Source organism: Ursus americanus, unplaced genomic scaffold (genome assembly GCF_024610735.1).
Source record: "Ursus americanus isolate L20-20 unplaced genomic scaffold, mUrsAme1.1.p SCAF_96, whole genome shotgun sequence".
In the NCBI taxonomy this organism is placed as follows: domain Eukaryota; kingdom Metazoa; phylum Chordata; class Mammalia; order Carnivora; family Ursidae; genus Ursus; species Ursus americanus.
In genome coordinates this window covers 544,913-565,049 of record NW_028273678.1, presented here as the reverse complement: position 1 = coordinate 565,049, position 20,137 = coordinate 544,913, and the positions used below count along the sequence as shown (strand labels likewise).

At 40.7% G+C, this 20,137-nt stretch overlaps 1 non-coding gene and 1 pseudogene across 1 annotated transcript; one reads left to right on the top strand and one right to left on the bottom strand.

The window, feature by feature from the left end:
• LOC123803447 (notch homolog 2 N-terminal-like protein A) overlaps positions 1–20,137 on the bottom strand; it is a 75,442-nt pseudogene that overhangs the window by 43,411 nt on the left and 11,894 nt on the right.
• On the top strand, positions 8,095–8,305 carry LOC148106715 (small nucleolar RNA U3). The gene has a single exon (XR_015723603.1). It is a non-coding gene; the product is annotated as a small nucleolar RNA U3 (small nucleolar RNA).

Genomic DNA, 20,137 nt, shown 5'->3' with positions numbered 1-20,137 from the left:
TCTATTCAACAGTGACCAGCTGTTCGAAAGCCAAAATTTCCCAGTCATCTCTCGTTGGGTGAAGTTCACCTTCAAAGACTCCTAGTGATGGAATCAGGACTCCCTGAGTGTTGTGTACTGAATACTCTTTTTCTACTACCTGCACACACGGACATCATGGCTGAATAGAAAGTACTTGCACGGTGAGTTTTTACTGAGTTTTTTAAGTATATTGCCCTATCAGGGAAATACGAATCAAAACCGCAGCCAGATACCACCTCACAGTGGTCAGAAGGGCTAAAATTAATGACTCAGAAAACAACACATGTTGGCAAGGATGCGGAAAAGGGAAACCCTATCACGTTCCTTCTGGGAATGCAAACTGGTACGGTCACTCTGGAAAACACTATGACGTTTCCTCCAAAAGTTAAAAATAAGAATGCCTGGGTGGCTCAGGTGGTTAAGTGTCTGCCTTTGGCTCAGGTCATGATTCCAGGGTCCTGGGAATAAGTCCCACATTGATTACCCTTCTCAGCAGGACACCTGCTGCACCTTCTGCCTGCTACTCCCCTTACTTGTGGTCTCTCTCTCTCTGGCAAATAAATGAAATCTTTTAAACAAATTAGAAAGTTAAAAATAGAGCTCCCCTATGAACCAGCAATTGCACTGCTAGGTATTTTTCCAAAGGATACGAACATACTGTTTTGAAGGGACACCTGCACCCCGATGTTTATAGGAACAATGTACACAATAGCCAAACTACAGAAAGAGTCCAGAAGTCCATCGACATATGAATGTATAAAGAAGATGTGGTATATACAATGGAATACTACTCAGCCACCAGGAAAATGAAATCTTGCCATTTGCAAAGACCTGGTTGGAACCAGAAGGTATTATCCTAAGTGAAGTAAGTCAGTCACGAAAAGACAAATACCATGTATTTTCACTCTTAGATGGTATTTAAGAAGCAAAACAGAGGAACATAGGGAAAGGCAAGGAAAAATAAGAGGAAAAGGAGAGAAGGAGACAAAGCATAAAAGACTCAACTACAGAATACAAACTGAGGATTGCTGGAAGGGAGGTGGATGGGGGGATGGGGTACCTGGGTGATGGGCATTAAGGAGGGCATCTGATGTCATGAGCCCTGGGTGTCATATGCAACTGACGAATCATCGAATTCTTTTTAAAAAACATTTATCTCTTTGAAAGAGAGAAAGCATGAGAGAGAGAGAACACAAGCAGGCGGGAGGGGGAGAGGGCCAGGGAGAAGCAGACTCCCTGCTGAGAAGGGAACCTGATATGGGACTTGATCCCAGGACCCTGGGATCATGACCTGAGCCAAAGGCAGACGCTTAACTGACTGAGCCACCCAGGCACCGTGAATCACTGAATTTTACCTCTGAATCTAATGATACAGTATATGCTAATTAAATGGAATTTAAATTAAAATTTTTAAAAGAAAAATACATATTGCCTTGCTTTGCATGTTTGATTGGGATAGAGAATGTAAATTGATTTTCTTTCCATTGGATATAAATTGGTCTTTTTTGGTGGTTGGGGGGACCGGTCCGTAGCTTCAGAGGAGTTTTCTTCTTCTTCTTTAAAATCTTTTAGTTCTGTGAGGATAGGTTTTAGTGTTGGCTCCTCTGCTTCTGTCTCCCCCAGGCATCCATGACTTTCTCTCTGATCCTTTCTCAGTATCTTTTATTCATTTCTGTTCTCTTGGCTGCTTTCTTTTCTGTATTCAGTGTCCACTATCCTTCTGCACAACTGTTGCCCTGATGAATCTTGTTGACCAGCCTCTTTTCCAGAGTATTTTTCTTCAGTTTTTTCCTACTTCTGCCAATTCTAGATTCTCATTTCTTATTTCTTGCCCACTTCTCTTTGGAGTCGTGTGTGTGTTAAGCGAACTTTTACCTTTGTCATGTCTACAAATGCTTTGTTAGGTACACTTAATTCAGGTCAGGATGTCATTTTACAGTTTCCCTATGTTTTGTGATTGATTTTAAGGGGTAACGTCAGTGAGCTGAAATGTTTGACTCTCTATTTCTGTTTGTTTTATTTTCTTCTGTCACCTTGGAATACCGGTCTGCTCTATCATTTTCTTTTTAACACGCCTGGGTTTGGTGGAACGAGAAACAGAAGTTCCACGTAGGAACAAATGAGTGCTATGAGTAGCTTCGTGGACTTCGGAGGTCTGGATCCTCTCTTTGGTGTAATCATTCTAATAGATGTAAAGGTCTGGGGAGAGGCGCGGTGTGTCTTCTGCTTCTGGGATCCTGTTTTCTTCCAATAGGTCCTTTCATTTCTATCAGTGGCTTCATTCTTTCTCTTTACCACAAGCCTCCAAAGGACGTTACCTTCTTCCAGGTCTGCCCCTTTGCACCGACGACTGTGCCTCCCCCAGCTGCCACCTCTGATCCTCTACACCGTGCAGCCCCTTTCCTTCAGATCCAAGTAGCTGAAGCTGTAGTCCGCAGGCCTCAGGCATATTCTGAGCCATTCGCGCTCTCTTTCTGCCATAATGCCCCTATGTTCCCTGCTGAGTTGCCCTCCCTGAAGTCTTCTGCTCTAAGTGCATGGTCTGTGCTAATCCCTCTGCTGTGTCTGGCTCCCAGACCTGGCTAAATACTAACCATCCCGAGTCCGCAGTATTGGCTGGCCCCTGGCTGTTTGGGGGCAGGGTTATGAGTGGTGTTACTGACTCTCTCGGTTAATCCCTAACCCTTTAAAGTATGTGTTGAGAGGTTCTGCTGCCATTATCCTCAGTGGACTTGTACTCTTCATCACTCTTTTCTAGATGCAGAATGTCGGGAGTACACACAAGTAGACAGAATTGTATAACAGAACATCCCCATCCTCATCAGCCAGTCTCAACAATTATCAATTTATGGCTGAACTTGTTTTACTACAATCCCACCCACTTACTTTTTCCTATATTATTTAAAGCAAAAGCCAGACATCATATTTCATTTGCAGTTTTATCTGTATGTTCCCTAAATGAGAACAGTTTTTGAAAGGATTATCATTGTAACCTTCGAAGTATTCATCAATAAATTTACAATATGTACTTTCATAAAATACACAGTGTTCACATTCCCCATTGTTGTCTTTAAGTTGTTTTCTCTAGATCAGGATCCAAACAAAATGCACAAACTGTGATCAGTAGGACCTGTCTTGAAGCCTCCTAGCAATGTGTAGATTTCTCCTCAGTTTCTCCCTTTCCTTCCTCCTCCCTCCCTCTCTCTCCCTCTGGCTCTCAACCTGCTTCTCTCTCTCTCTCTCTCTCTCTCTCTCTCTCTCTCTCTCTCCAGGTCTTGCTCTCTCCTTTTTTGTTACCCATTCTTGGAAATACTGAGGTGTTTGTTCTGGAGCATTCCCACAGACTGCATTTATAGCCAGATAGACTATAACACAATCCACCATACGTCCTCTCAGTTCGTGGTAGATTATGGAACAGTGCTATTAGAGAGAAAATGCAAGCCCCACATGGAATTTAAGATTTTCTAGCTGGAACAGTGAAAAGTAAAAAGTATAAGCGCACAACAATCAAAAATAAGCTTGCATCTTGCCGCTTAATGCTTCACATTAAGGGAAACAGAATTCGCCCAGAGTAATAAAGTTGTGTTTAATAGAAAAATAGTCACTATTTCTTCAGTTTTTAAGTTTACATTTATGGGAGCTGAAAATGAAATATAATTAAAATGCAGCTCTGACAAAAGAGGTCCTTCTAACCTCATCCAAATATTCGGTAGCCCCTTGTTTCTGACTGCTGTGTTGGAGCTGGCAGATGTAGAAACTGATCAGTCTGAGGTTGGACGTATTGGCAAGACTTCCTCTCAAGTGCTGTGTGCTTTTCCATCAGGATGCACCTCGTATCCGGGTGTTCTAATGATGCTGGCCGCCCTCATGTTCAAGGCCTATCCATCAATTGATTCTGTGGAGCACAGTGATGATATTCCATCATCATGTTTTGGGTCCTAGAAGACTTGTATAAACACTTGTATTAAGAGAAATTTCCCCAAATACTATTTACCTGGCGGTACAGTTTGTAGGGAAAACTGCAGCTAAAGGAGCTGGTCCTCTAGCATCTCTAATGGTAACCCATAAGTTTCTTTTCCTCTTTTTTTTTTTTTCTGTGTTAATATGAAACCAAGGATGCAATCATATCCAAGTGTTTTAAACCATCGTATTATGGTCTTATGATTGCTCCATTTAACCTCTCTTTCAGCAGTGAAAGTGACTTCAGGTTGGCTTCCATAGCCTTTCAATAAAACCCTCATAGCTTTTGAGACCTTTCCTGCTATCTGTATGATGAGGTGTTTCTGTCTCATGTTGAAGATTTGCTGCCTCTGGCCTGGCCTCAGCCATTTCTCTAAGAATCTGTGGTTCATTTCATGGGAAACCATGCTCCCAGATCATAACGTGTATCCTTAGGCTCTCATTGCAACTGGTATTTCTAGGCCTTTGTAGTGGACAGAGCTGGGAAATGGCATATTTGTATTCATATATATTCATATATTCACAGACATTCACAAACACTGCCAATTACAGAGTCGTAGACTGTCATGATGTTCTTCTCAACTTTTTTTCTCTATCCATTCAAAAATATAGGGTGAGGGGCAGAGTATAAAACTAAGTGAGTACATTATTAATTTTTCAAAATGTTTTGTCCTGACTCACTATTCTTCTGGCTGTATTCCTATGTTAGGAGACTTCTTTTGCCTTACTGGGACACCATTTTGCCTTGTCATTAAACTGATGCTTGACATCCCTATGTCCTAGACGCCTCCTCTCTGTGTGAATTGCTTTCTTTGTTGTTTTTATCATGTCACTAAACACCACATTTCAGGTCACTTATGGATTTCATTTGCCTCTCACGAGACTTCTTTTGAAATTGTCAAATGGTTAATTTATGCTTAGGAATATGCATCATACATGTAATGAACACCAATTTTGGAAAGATTTGTAACCTTACTGCCATTTTGCTATGCTTATTTGGTTTACCCTCGTATTTAATGCCTGGATATTTACTCCCAAAAAGACATAAACACTAATTTGCAGGAATACATGCACCCCTATGTACAGCAGCATAGCCAAATTATGGAAAGAGCGTAAAGACAATGTGGTGTATATATACCATGGAATTTCATTCAGCCATAAAAAAAGAATGAAATCTTGCCATTTGCAAGGACACGGATGGAGCCAGAGTGTATTATGCTAAGTGAGATAAGTCAGTCAGAGAAAGATAAATACCATATGATTTCACTCACATGTGGCATTTAAGAAACAAAACCTATAAGCAAAGGAAAAAGAAAAGGGAGAGAGACAAACCAAGAAACAGACTATAGAGAACAAACTGGTGGCAGCCAGAGGGGAGTGGGGCCGGAGGATAGATGAAGGTGATGGGGATCAAGAAGTGCACTTGTGGTCATGAGCACTGGGCAATGTCTACAAATGTTCAATCACCATATTATACACCTGAACCTCATGTCACATTGTAAGTTAACTAAAATTAAATTTTTAAAAAATATAAAAACAATTTTAAAAAGATGGAACAGCGTTGGATAGATTTCTTTGGGTTGACCTCATGTCATTGACCTGCGGTTGTATTCCTCTAACCACGCATGGGAAGTTCCAGGGCATGGGTCAGTGATGGATGATATCACAGTGGATGTGTGCACTGGTGTTCCGTGACATAGAAGCTGAGGTTGAGAAGAGAGAAACAGGGAGGCAGGGGAAAAGGATGCCCTGAAGCACCTCCTCACTTCTTCAGCACACGTTCCCACCTAGATCTTATGAGCCAGAGACTTAGGAGGTCACTGTAGCACTAATACAGGAAATTTTCAACTTCTACTGTTTGTGGGTCCTGCTCCTGGCTCCCAAGGAAGCTATGCTTTCACATTTACCAAGGTCAAAATGAATCTACAAAAACTCGAAGCATGGGCTCTATTTCTGCCCCAAGCACACATTGTACCTCTGCTTTCTTAAAGAAAATAACCCAAAAGGAGCATTCCGGAAAAGATAAGAAAAAGGAAGACACTTCCCTGGTTCTCATAAGATTGAAGTCATACCACCCTTCATATACTAGAAACTTAAGATCTGGAACTGCAGTGTCTTTCTACAATGTCTTTTGTCTGACAGTTTGTAACTTTTCATGTAAAAATGTATACAACCCTACACCAAATGTTCCTTTGCCAGACCACTCCCTTCTTTGTGAAGACTGCCTATCCCAGGCGGCTGTCTTTTTTTTTTTTTTTTTTTTTTAAGATTTTATCTATTTATTTGACAAAGAGAGACAGCCAGTGAGAGAGGGAACACAAGCAGCGGGAGTGGGAGAGGAAGAAGCAGGCTCCCAGTGGAGAAGCCCCATGTGGGGCTCCATCCCAGGACTCCAGGATCACGCCCTGAGCCGAAGGCAGACGCTTAATGACTGAGCCACCCAGGCGCCCCATCCCAGGCACCTGTCTTAATTTGGGCTCAAATAGAACTCTCTTCCTTGGTTTTTTAGAAATTCTTAAAGGTTCATCTATTTTGCATTGACAGCATCAAGCTCTTCAACTTAGTGGCTGGACTTGGCTGAGATCATGGTGCAATGGGTGTGGCCAGGTGGCACTGAGCATTCAAGGGAGAAGACATGGGATTGGATCAACCACTTCTGAAAGCTCATCATCTCCCCACCCCATTCTAGTCTCCAACCATACTGCATAATGATACTGCCGTGTGAGATTCAGCAAAGGCTTTATTTTTTTTTTAATGCAAGTTTTTACTTAAATTCCAGCTAGTTAACACAGGGTATAATATTAGTTTCAGGAGTAGAATTTAGTGATTCATCACTTACATACGACAAACACCCAGTGCTCATCACAGCAAGTGCCCTCCTTAATGCCCATCACCCATTTCACCCATCTCCCTGCCCACCTCCCCTCCAGCCACCATCTCTATAGTTCAGAGTCCGTTTTATGGTTTACCTCTCTTTCCTTCCTTCCTATGTTCATCTGTTTTGTTTCTTAAATTCCATATGTAAGTGAAATCATACAGTATTTGTCTTCTCTGACTGACGTATTTCTCTTAGCATCATACACTCTAGCTCCATCCACATCACTGCTACAACAGATACACCAATTCAGTAAGTTGCAGGATTCAAAATCAACACATAGGAGTCTGTTGCATTTCTATACACCAATAATGAAGCAGCAGAAAGAGAAATCAAGGAATCGATCCCATTTACAATTGCACCAAAACCCATAAGATACCCAGGAATAAACCTAACCAAAGAGAAGAAAGAGCTCTGAAAACTACAGAACACTTAGCAAAGAAACGGAGGAGGACACAAAGAAATGGAAAAACATCCCATGCTCATGGATTGGAAAACCAAATATTGTTAAAACGTCTATACTACCCAAAACAATCTACATATTTAATGCAATCCCTATTTAAATACCACCAGCATCTCTCACATTGCTAGAAGAAACACTCCTCAAATTTGTATGGAACCACAAAAGACCCTGAACAGCCAAAGCAATCCTGAGAAAAAACAACAAGGCTGGAGGCATCACGATTCCAGACTTAAAGCTGCATTACAAAGCTGTAGTCATCTAGACGGTATGGTACTGGCACAAAAACAAACACATAGATCAATGGAACAGAATAGAGACCCCAGAAATGGACCCTCAACTATATGGTCAGCTAATCTTTGACAAAGCAGGAAAAAAATCCCTGGTATTTAAGACAGGTTATGGGGAAACATTGGAAGTTTGGGTTTGCAGTTCAGCTTAGAATGTCCAGTATGAAGCAGAATAATGCTGATTTGATATTCCAACAATATTGAGTCTTCTAATCTATGAATGTGATATATGTTTTTCTATTTATTTAGATTTCCATTAATTTATCTCAGCAGTAGTTTTCAGGGGTCTTTGTTATATGTGTTCTCATGCATTTAATGATGGCGGACATGAATCTCTATTGTGTTTGTCAAATTTCATTTCCGTTTTTTAAAATTTCATTTTCTAAATGTCCACTGCTAGTATGGAGAAACGGATTACCTGTTACTGTTACCTGTTACTGAGGTATAATTTAGGTACAGTAGACTGCATCACTTGAAAGTATACAATTGAGACTATACTTTCAGGGATCATTTCTATAGTTTGTTACTAGAGAAGTTCCTCTGAACGTGTAGAGTACCCGAAACCACGAGGAGGAGGCACAAGGTTCTCTCCTGAGCCAGAGGCTAGCTTTAGATGTTTCCACAACTGCCAATTGCCACTGATGCTCCTTCTTGTCCTCCTTTGGAGGAGTAAAAAGAAGAGGATGCAGTGTGAGTGCTTTCACAACAACAAAAAAAACAAAAAACAAAAAAAACTTAACTGTACAGTTAAACACATTTTCACAGAGGGACATACAATGGAAACTACTGCTCCATTCAGGACACAGGGTATTTCCTCTAGGTCACAACTTCCCTTGGGTGGTACCATTGAAGCCCATCACTGCTTCCATCCTCAGCCCCAGACAACCACTGGCATCATAGGTGGGCTTACATTTTTAACAACTTTATGTAAATGGAACTCTTTCATGCCTACATTCCTTTGTGCAGCCTAAGGATTCGAAAATCAATCCCTATTACTACATGCATCACCACTTCAGGCATTTTCATTGGTAGTAGTATTCCTCTGTATGGATATATTCTGTCTGTACCTTCACCTATTAATGGACATCTATGTCGTTTCCAGGGTTTAGCCATTGTGAATAAAGCTGTGAGGAATATTCATGTGCATTTGTTGTGTGGACATATTGTGTAAATACTTAGGAGAGGAATGGCTGTTCATGTGATTGGTAAATGTCTATCAGTGGTTCGGCTTTTCTAAGTGGTTGGACCATTTTTCATTCCCACAAGTGTAAGAAACTTCTAGGTACTTTACATCCGCATCACATATGTTTAGAGCCTTCGTAATTGTAGGCACGGGGATGGATGTGTAATGGTAACTCACTGTCTTACTCATTTATCTTCCTGATGACTGAGTGTGCTGTGCAAAACTGACCTCTGTGCTACACGGCCAAAATATAAGACGAACACAGAGTTTGGAAAAATGAGGAACAACAGCTTCATTGCTGTCCCGGGCAAAGGAGGCTACAGAAGGCTAAGGCCCCCATAAACTGGGAGCCTCATGAAACACTACATCAAAAACTAAGGATATACTGTATGGTGACTAACATAATAAAAAATCATTATTTAAAACAACAACAACAAAAACAAAAACAAACTGTTAGCCTAGTCCCCTTGGAGGAAGAGGCGGGGGGGGGGGGCGGTTATAGGGAAATATAGGATCTAGCCAGTTTGACAGAAATTATGTGGGTGCTCGCAGCTCCTTCATCATGTCTTTCAGGTGGTACCAGGTTCCTGAAACAAAAGGCTACGAAAGGAGGAGCAGAGGTTTGCAGAAGAGAAGAAAAAGGCTACCTAGTTCACAATTGAGCCTTGCAGAGACATTAATGCAGCCATTTTGATTTTTGTTCAACTTTATGCTTTTAAGTGGTTTAAGGGAGCATCTTTTCAAGTGCTTTTTGACCATTTGTGTATCTTCTTTGGTGAATCATTTCTTCTTCAAATCTTTTGAGCAGTTCTCTTATTGCTTTGTCTTATCGGACACAATATGTGTCAGAACATTACACTGAAAATAGAAACAGAAGGAAAACTACCAAACTCATTCTATGAGGCCAGTATTATCTTGATCCCCAAACCAGGCAAAGACCCCATCAAAAAGGAGAATTATAGACCGATATCCCTGACGAATATGGATGCCAACATTCTCGACAAGATCCTAGCTAATAGGATCCAACAGTACATTAAAAGGATTATCCATCATGAACAAGTGGGAATCATCCCTGGGATGCAAGGGTGGTTCAACATTCGCAAATCGATCAGTGTGATAGATCATATCAACAAGAAAAGAGTCAAGAACCCTTTGATCCTCTCAATTGATGCAGAAAAAGCATTTGACAAAATACAGCATCCTTTTCTGATTAAAACCCTTCAGAGTGTAGGGATAGAGGGTACATTCCTCAATCTCATGAAAACTATCTATGAAAAGCCTACAGCGAATATCATTCTCAATGGAGAAAACCTGGAAGCCTTTCCCTTAAGATCAGGAACACGACAAGGATGCCCACTCTCGCCACTATTATTCAACATAGTACTAGAAGTCCTTGCAACAGCAATCAGACAACAAAAAGGGATAAAAGGTATCCAAATCGGCAGAGAAGAAGTCAAAATGTCTCTCTTTGCAGATGACATGATACTCTATATGGAAAACCCAAAAGAATACACTCCCAAACTATTAGAAGTTATAGAGCAATTCAGTAATGTGGCGGGATACAAAATCAATGCTCAGAAATCAGTTGCATTTCTATACACAGACAATGAGACTGAAAAAAGAGAAATTAGGGAATCCATCCCATTTACAATAGCACCAAAAACCATACGTTACCTTGGAATTAACTTGACCGAGACGTAAAGGATCTATATTCTAGAAACTACAAATCACTCTTGAAAGACATTGAGGAAGACACAAAAAGATGGAAAAATATTCCATGCTCATGGATTGGAAGAATTAACATAGTTAAAATGTCCATGCTACCCAGAGCAATCTACACTTTCAATGCTATCCCGATCAAAATACCGATGACATTTTTCAAGGAACTGGAACAAATAGTCCTTAAATTTCTGTGGAACCGAAAAGGCCCAGAATCTCCAAGGAACTGTTGAAAAGGATAAACAAAGCTGGGGGCATCACAATGCCGGATTTCGAGCTATACTACAAAGCTGTGATCACAAAGACAGCATGGTGGTGTCACAAAAACAGACACAGAGACCAATGGAACAGAATAGAGAACCCAGAAATGGACCCTCAGCTCTCTGGGCAACTAATCTTTAATAAAGCAGGAAAAAACAACCAGTGGAAAAAAGACAGTCTCTTCAATAAATGGTGCTGGGAAAATTGGACAGCTACACGCAAAAGAATGAAACTTGACCACTCTCTCACACCATACACAAAGATAAACTCCAAATGGATGAAAGACCTCGATGTGAGACATGAATCCATCAAAATCCTAGAGGAGAACATAGGCAGCAACTTCTACGACATCGGCCAAAGCAACCTTTTTCATGACACATCTCCAAAGGCAAGAGAAACAAAAGATAAAATGAACTTGTAGGACTTCATCAAGATAAAAAGCTTCTGCACAGCCAAGGAAACAGTCAAAAAAAAAAACTAAGAGGCAGCCCATGGAATGGGAGAATATATTTGCAAATGATGCTACAAATAAAAGACTGGTATCCAAGATCTACAAAGAACTTCTCAAACTCAATACGTGAGGAACAAATAAACAAATCATAAAATGGGCAGAAGTTATGAACAGACACTTTTCCAATGATGACATACAAATGGCTAACAGACACATGAAAAAATGTTCAAAATCATTAGCCATCAGGGAAATTCAAATCAAAACCACACTAAGATACCACCTTACGCCAGTGAGAATGGCAAAAACTGACAAGGCAAGAAACAAGAATTGCTGGAGAGGATGTGGAGAAAGGGGATCCCTCCTACATTGTTGGTGGGAATGCAAGTTGGTACAGCCACTCTGGAAAACAGTGTGGAGGAGGTCCCTTAAAAAGTTAAAAATTGAGCTACCCTATGACCCAGCCATTGCACTACTGGGTATTTACCCCAAAGATACAGATGTAGTGAAGAGAAGGGCCATATGCACCCCAATGTTCATAGCAGCATTGTCCACAACAGCTAAATCGTGGAAGCAACCGAGATGCCCTTCAACAGATGACTGGATTAAGAAGTTCTGGTCCAGGTATAGAATGGAATATTACTCAGCTATCAGAAAGAACGAGTTCTCAACATTTGCTGCAACATGGATGGGACTGGAGGAGATAATGCTAAGTGAAATACACCAAGCAGAGAAAGACAATTATCATATGATTTCTCTCATCTATGGAACATAAGAACTAGGAAGATCGGTAGGGGAAGAAAGGGATAAAGAAAGGGGGGGGGGGTAATCAGAAGGGGGAATGAAGCATGAGAGACTATGGACTCTGAGAAACAAACTGAGGGTTTCAGAGGGGAGGGGGGTGGGGGAATAGGATAGGCTGGTGGTGGGTAGTAAGAAGGGCACGTATTGCATGGTGCACTGGGTGTTATATGCAACTAATGAATCATCAAACTTTACATCAGAAACAGGGATGTGCTGTATGGTGACTAACATAAGAAAAAAACATTAAAATAGAAAAAATGTGGTGAGCACTGAGTAATGCATAGGATTGTTGAACCAATGTTTTACACCTGAAACTAATAATACATTGTATGTTAATCATACTTCAATTTTTAGAAAGTAGGGGAAAATGTGGTAAATCTACAATGGAATATTATTCAGCCATGAAAGGAGTGAAGCACTGATACCCCCAGAACATGAACGAACTTTGAAAAACATTAGGTGAAAGGAGCCAATTCCAAATGATCACATATGTTTCCATTTATATGAAATGTCCAGAACAGGCAAATCTATAGAGACAGAAAGTAGATGAGTAGTTCCCTGGTGCTGGGGGAGAATTAGGGACCAAGGTAATGTGACTACTGATGGTACAAGGTTTTTTCTAGAGTGATAAAAATGTTCTAAAATTGATTGTGGTGATGGTTACACATATCTGTGAACACACTGAAAACCCCTGAATTGTACACTTCCAAGAGCAAATTATATGGTATGCAAATTGTATCTCAATAAACCTATTACATTAGGGGGGAATACACTTAAAACAATGCCTGATGCATAAGTGATCTATACATATTAGCTAATACTATTACATATGAGTAGCATCCAAACAGCCCTTAGAAATTATCTACTCTAATCCCTTCATGTTAAAGATGAAGAAGTTGAGGGCCATATGGCTGACTTATCAAGTTTACATGGCTAGTAGGTAGGAGTCAGTACTGAACCAGTTTTAATCACTATGCTGTCTGGGACCCCAGAGTTCCCTAGCAAAAATCTGCAAAACTAACCTAAGGATAAAATCTCCCATGTCTGAGAAAACTCGGGCCAAATCAGTTCTCCTCCAGAGTTAAGACAGGATTTATGCTTTAAAAATAGAGATCCAGACCTCTTTTTGGAAATAGCTAGTAAATTCTTGTAAGAAAGTCCGCCCAAGGAGGGGAGGTGGTGGTAAGGGTTATATGAATAAGTTACAGTGCAATCACTTCTTAAAAATGTATTTTAAGGTTCTAGGGGAAAGGGAAACAGACAAGTCTCCAGACCTGTGGGTGGGAGGGTGTAGCAGGCTTACAAAGAGGCTCACATGATCATACTAAAAGGTCTACTGCTTAAAGCCAATTCACATCCTTAAAAGGCCAAAAGGAGAGAAATTAAACTTAGAAGGAACATTTTAAGACTGTGCTGTTATAAAACCATGGCCCACGTAACTGATAAATGATGACAGTGAGGGTGGGGAGCAGAAAAGAATCTTTTGAACTTGTCATTCCACACAGAGAACAGCATCTCTCAGGAAAGCATCCACATCTTTCCATTTTCATACACCGGGATGTGTGAGGATGGAAAGCCTTACAGAGAGACACAAAGAAGAGAGCAGACAGAGGAAGATAAGATGACACACTAGGATTCTCTCAAACCAGGCTAAAAGTCCTCCGGAAGAGCTTTAGTCCACAGCGATGAAAGAGTGAAGGAAAACAACAGGAATGTCTGAAACTGGACAAAGGCAAAAAAAAAAGCTACAAGTCTACTTTCTCCTCCAAGCCCCCAAGAAGAAATCTGACACAAAAGCAAACTGCTCCCATATCTGTCCAGCTGGTTTTCTTGGCCAACATCTTCCATTCTCCAAATGGGCCCAGATGAGCTTGCTGACCCTCATGACTGGCCCATGTATCCCTGGGCCCTACCACCCACCCAGGCTGCTGCTCCTACATGCCTCTCTTGATATCTCCCTAATGATCTCCACTCTTCTGAATTCATCACCGAAAAAGTAAAAGAAATAAATAAGGTGAATCAAAAGAAAGAAATTCGGTATATATATATTTAAATTATAGAATACAATAATTCTCTTTTCTATCACATTCAATTCATTTGTCAAATATTCACTGGGTCTAAATTTTGTGCCACACACTAAGTTGGTACTGGGAGGAAGAGTTAAAATGAGAGCGTCTACTGGGAAAGATGAACAAATAAACAATCAGTTTGATACGTGCTGTGCTAGAGGTATACAAGTTACCAAAAGACCTTGGGGAAAGTCTCCAATCCCCATGGGGATTGGGAACATAGAAGGCATTTCAGTGAAAGAGGTGCCTTTGACACATCATAAAGAATAAGCTCTAGGGGCACGTGGGTGGCTCAGTCAGGTGAGCATCCAACTGTTGATTTTGGCTCAGGTCATGATCTCAGGGTCATGGCATGGAGCCCCGTATCAGGCTCTGTGCTCCAGGTGGAGTCAGCTGGAGATTTTCTCTCTTTCTCTCTCTCCCTTTGCCCCTCCCCCACTCACACTCTCTAAATAAATAAATAAATAAAATCTTTTTTTACAAAAGAATAATTTCTATATAAAAAGGCAAGGTGGGCAGGGGAAGGTGACAGAAAGCTAAGGAGATAGCATGGTCCAAACTACTGAGCATAGGAGAATTGGAAAGACTTCCAGGAACATCAACTAAAACTGGCACTAAAATAATGCACCCTGGAAAGTGGTATGATCATTTCTGCAACAGCTCCAGAGAAATCTGCCGAAGTATGACTAGGATAATACCCAAGAGAAAGTTACATGCCCCTGCATATGAGAATACAAAAGGGAATTATTTCTAACAGTTTTGAAGCTCAGACACAAAAGCCACAAAATGGGCTTAAGCTTTATTTTAATGATATGGGGGTATCACGTATAATCAGCCTGTAAAGTACAGAGGTAGTTCACGAAGAATAAGCCTCCACTGTTTGGAGAGGACAGATCAGACAGCTTCTTAGGAAATTTTTAAAAAATCATAAAGGAATAGACAGGTATAGGAGAGAAAGAAAAGTAAAGTACATTGAGGACTGGCCAACCCAAATGTGAACTCACAAGGCACGGCCAACAGATCCAAACAATCTACTGTTCTCTGATCATCTGTGCTACTTTTTAAAATATTCACAAACACAAAAACAGCCTAATTCATTCTCTCCCCACTATTCGGCCCTAACCCAAAAATACTGAGAATCGATGATCCAATAATTTATTTTCTATGTTGCTCTTACATTAAAATTATTCGGGCTGAGTGTCCCTCTTCAGGGCTTCTGCTAAAGACTTATTTAATGGTAGCCCACAAAGGATCTGGATTATTAACAGTTGATCATCCAAGGAGAAAATGAAATACGGTTCCTTGGTTTGATTAGATTAGTTCCCTCTTGAATATATTCCTTTTTTCTTCCCTCTGTGGAGAAACACTTCTTTCTCTGTTACACAAGATGAGTCACTTTTGCAGTTTTAATACTCAAATACTACACTCATATTACTCAACCATAAAAAGGAAAGAAATCTTGCCATTTGTGAAAACATGGATGGACCTAGAGGGTATTATACGTTAAAAGAAATAAGTCAGACAGAGAAAGACAAATACCATATCATTTCACTTATATGTGGAATCTAAAAAACAAAACAGACTCTTAAATATAGAGAACAAACCAGTAGTTGCCAGAAAGGAGGTAGGGGTGGGAGGATGGGCAAAAGAAGTAAAAGGGATAAAGAGGGACAAACTTCCAGTAATAAAATAAATACATCACGGAGGTGAAAAGAACAGCAGAGGGAATATAGTCTGTAATATCGTAATAGTGTTGTATGGAGACAGTGACTGCACTTACTGTGGTGAGCACTGCATAATGTATAAACTTGTCGAAACACTATGTTGTACACCGGAAACTAATATAACATTGTATGTCAACTATACTTCAATAATAAAAATTTAAAAATCAACTCACAGTAACTATAGTGTCCTTTGCAGGAAAAGAAGTATAACGTGACCATTTGAATAGTCACTAACTTATGTGTGGTTCACTGACTTTCAGAGTTGAAAAGGACTCTGAAATTCTTATCCAGTACCAGAGTACACAAGAACTAAAGGAGAAGCCACACTAAGTCTAGGAAGTATGGTACCAGGAAGAAAAGGAGAAGACCAAAATTACATTCTCAACACTAAACTCACTTGGTTGATAAATATTTGTGTGCCTCTTATGAACTTGGCACTGTTTTGGGGTGCTTGGGATACATCACTAAACAAAAACAAAGATTCTAGCTTTCACTCTGAAGAGGGGAAGGGGCGGCAGAATTTGGAAAAGACAGACAATAGACAATAGACATAATGAAGTAAATTATATAGTGCAAATTATATACTAAGCAGATGATAAGTGTTACAGAAAAAGAAAAAGTAGACCAGGGCCAATAATTAAGGGGGGAGGGAGATGGTTACTATTTGAAATAGGGTGATTAGGGTAGGCCTCAATTAAAAGTGCAACGACTTGAAATGTGGCAGGAAGCACACAGGGGAGTTGCTTAATACCATAACAAGCCTTTGTCCCTCCTGCTGACTTGGTTTCTCCATTTTTAGAACTGAAACTATGATTCTCTTCAAATAAGGGTGTTATTTACATGGAGATAGTGATTATTATTTTAAGTAACATTTTAGTCTCTTGAATAGTGTGCAGCACAATGGAAGGAGGGGCAAGGAGAATGGTATTGCATTATGAAAAGGACTTTCTCAGAAAAAATAATCTCCAGGCACTATTTCCCTATATGGAAATAAAGTTAATACTTTCCAAACTCCACCTGGGACATAAAAACAATGAGCATAAACTCTTACAAACTGTGTAAATACATACTGCATCGTCTATTGTTTTGAATTCTCTTTAAATTTCTTTGTATACATTGTCTAAGCTGATGTCATCTGTTTTAGATCATGCGACCCCAAAAGGCAAGAACTAGTCTACTTAAGTATCTTAAATGTCTGCATGGTGCCATACATAGGCTGATAGGTAACAAAGAGTATTTGATCATAATTAGAAGTATCTTCTACTTTTTTTTTTTTTAATCCAAACATGTCAAAGCATTTAACAAAAAGTGTCACACATTTTCAAAGTACCTTCAGGGATAGACAAGCAGTGCAGTACGATGCAGTAAGACGTAGAGGCTTTAGAAATAACGTCTCTGGTTTTCAGGCCTCAGCCTAACCACATCTTAGCTGTGCGACTTTGGGTAAAACTTAACATCTCCAAACTTGAACTATGGGTAAATCACTTAACATCTCCAAACTTGAGCTATTTCACCTGGGAAAACTAGAAAAATCATACCTTTCCCCAAGGTTTTTGTATAATTGAGCTAATGGAGGCAGAAGTACCTGGCACAGGGCCTAACTCATAAAAGGCATTGGATAAGTGTTAGTTTTCTCTTTGCCAAATCTTCTCCCCCACCCCACATCCCCATCCCGAACCCCGACACAGACACACACACACACACACACACACACACACACACACACAGGCCCACTTCATTAGTGAGTAAACAAATGTCTTGCTTTAAATTACAAGCAGAGCGTAAAAGACAGCCAAGATCTCCTTACTTCATCCCACGAGCCCTGGCAGCCTCTCAGCTGTGGAATCCCTGGTTATTTCCTCTCTCAAGGAGGAGATACTATTCTGGTTTGACAGATCCTTTCCTGGACACACTCTCAGAATTCCCTAAGGTTCTTATCGTGGTTAATGGATAACAATGCAGAGACTATGGGAGTGAACAATCACTCTCTCTTAGCTAAAAACTTCCTTTATTGACTTCTCTGACTTCCCGACCGTATTTCTCTGCCAAATCAACCTCTTGTTCTGGGCAACTATTAAAAATAATTTTCTTGAAATGAAAAAACACATTTAGCTTTCAATAATAAATCATGCTAATCTCAATTATTAGCCACTTAGACTATTAGATTATTAGAATACGTGTAAAATTAAATTGTTTACATTTGCCTCCTTCTTTAACTCTTAGCATATGGCCAACAAATATGGGAGTGAAGAAAGATATCTTTTAGTTATTTCTTCTACAAGATAATGTGGATGACAATAATACTCAGTCAATAAAATTTACTTAGCGTCTACAATGATAGCATTACCTAGTCTTCATTGAAAGAGAAACCGAAAGCAATACAATTAAGAGCTTATTCTTGCGGCTTACAGTAAAATGGAATGAAGTTTTTTATTATGTGGCCGCATCCTGTATCACTCTTTTCCAAGCACATAGCACAGTGCCCAGAAAACAAGTGGCAGTCGATAAATTTTTACTGAATGAAATGAATTAATTACCATTGGGTTTTATACCAAGAACCAACGTACGACCTTTAACCCCCAGAAATAAAACACACAGTCCCGTTATATGTGAAACACATCCATGACACCAGAATCTAAGATTCTCATTTTCTGAAAGAGCAGCTAGAACAACTGCTTTCTGAGGCACTTCTGCTTACTTAGCACTTTATTCCCCCCTACAGTTTTCCTTCTTTTGTTTTTGAACTAAGGATATTTGTATAAAAGCGGAATCTTTGGGGGCACCTGGGTGGCACAGCGGTTGAGCGGTTGAGCGTCTGCCTTCGGCTCAGGGCGTGATCCCGGCGTGCTGGGATCGAGCCCCACATCAGGCTCCTCTGCTGTGAGCCTGCTTCTTCCTCTCCCACTCCCCCTGCTTGTGTTCCCTCTCTCGCTGGCTGTCTCTGTCTCTGTCAAATAAATAAATAAAATCTTAAAAAAAAAAAAATGGAATCTTTGTTGCTTAGTAATTCATCTGCTCCAGCTGCTTGTGTTCTGTTCCCAATCAAAATTCTCGGTTTTCAACCTCCTCGTCATTTTTACAAGGGGTTAGCAAATTGGCTGGGCTTGTTCCTTTCTCCATCTCTACAGAATCCTGGGCCCCAAGCTCCCATGAATTGTTCTTTTCTTGGCTTCTATCTTGTAGTTATGTCTGGATGTGACATACCTTATCTATCAGCATGCATCAAGAAGTACCCATTGAGTAACACAGCATTATCCCAGTTCCAAAATTCTCTAGCTTCATGTCAGAGCAAGGTTACTCAAAGTCAGAGAGGGTACATGGAGAGGGCCAGGAGCCCAGGGAACGTTACAAAAGAGTACGAGGGTGCATTTAGGTAGGTAGGAAAATAATCTATTATACCTTCAGAGGTGAAAGCATATAGGAAAGTTGATCACCTACTATTATTGTCAATTCAGTTTACAGCACTTTACTAATCACACATATTTTTCAACGGCTAATTCTCATTGTGTTCCCTTCCATTCCATAGGCCTATCTGTCTCTTTCTCAGAGCTGTTTCTCTTATTTCTTGCTGTTCCTCCAAAAAGGACAATAAACAATTTCCTAGCCACTCATCATCATAAACTCTGACATGTTAAATTACCCCCTACTCAGTTTATGGACCCTATTAGCTCATACAACTCTTCCCTCACCAGCAACCCACCCCACACAAAATCCTTACTTCCCCTTCTTCCTGCTCAGAAGGATATTTCCTAAAGGAGCAACTGAGCCACTCCCACCACCTTCCTTCTGCACTGAAGGTGTTTTCCCCCAACCCCAAGACACTAGGGGTTCTCCTTACCTGGAAGGCAGTTGCATTCAAACGTGAAGTCACCAGTCTGCCGGCAGGTGCCACCATTGACACAGGGGGAGGGTGCACAGGCAAGTAGGGGCTGTTACAGTGCTGGCCTGTGAAGCCTTGGGGGCACTGGCACTGATAGGAACCTGGTAGGTTGAGGCAGGTGCCACCATGCTGGCACTGTCCTGGAATGTCACACTCATTGACATCAGTCTCACACTTCTGTCCTGTGAAGCCTGTGAGGCATTTGCAGGAGAACTGGTTGGCCACAGTGGTATAGGTACTTCCATTTGCACAGGGATGAGACAGGCAGGCATCAGTCCACTGGCACAGCTTACCTATGGAAGGAGAACAGAACTCAATGCTCCCCACTGAAGTGGGAGCCAGCCTCAGCCTCAACATTCCACGTCTCCCACCCATCCAACAGCTCTACTGTGTGGAGACTCCCTAAACTCACTGAACTTCACAGGAGGCCCAAATCAGAGCCT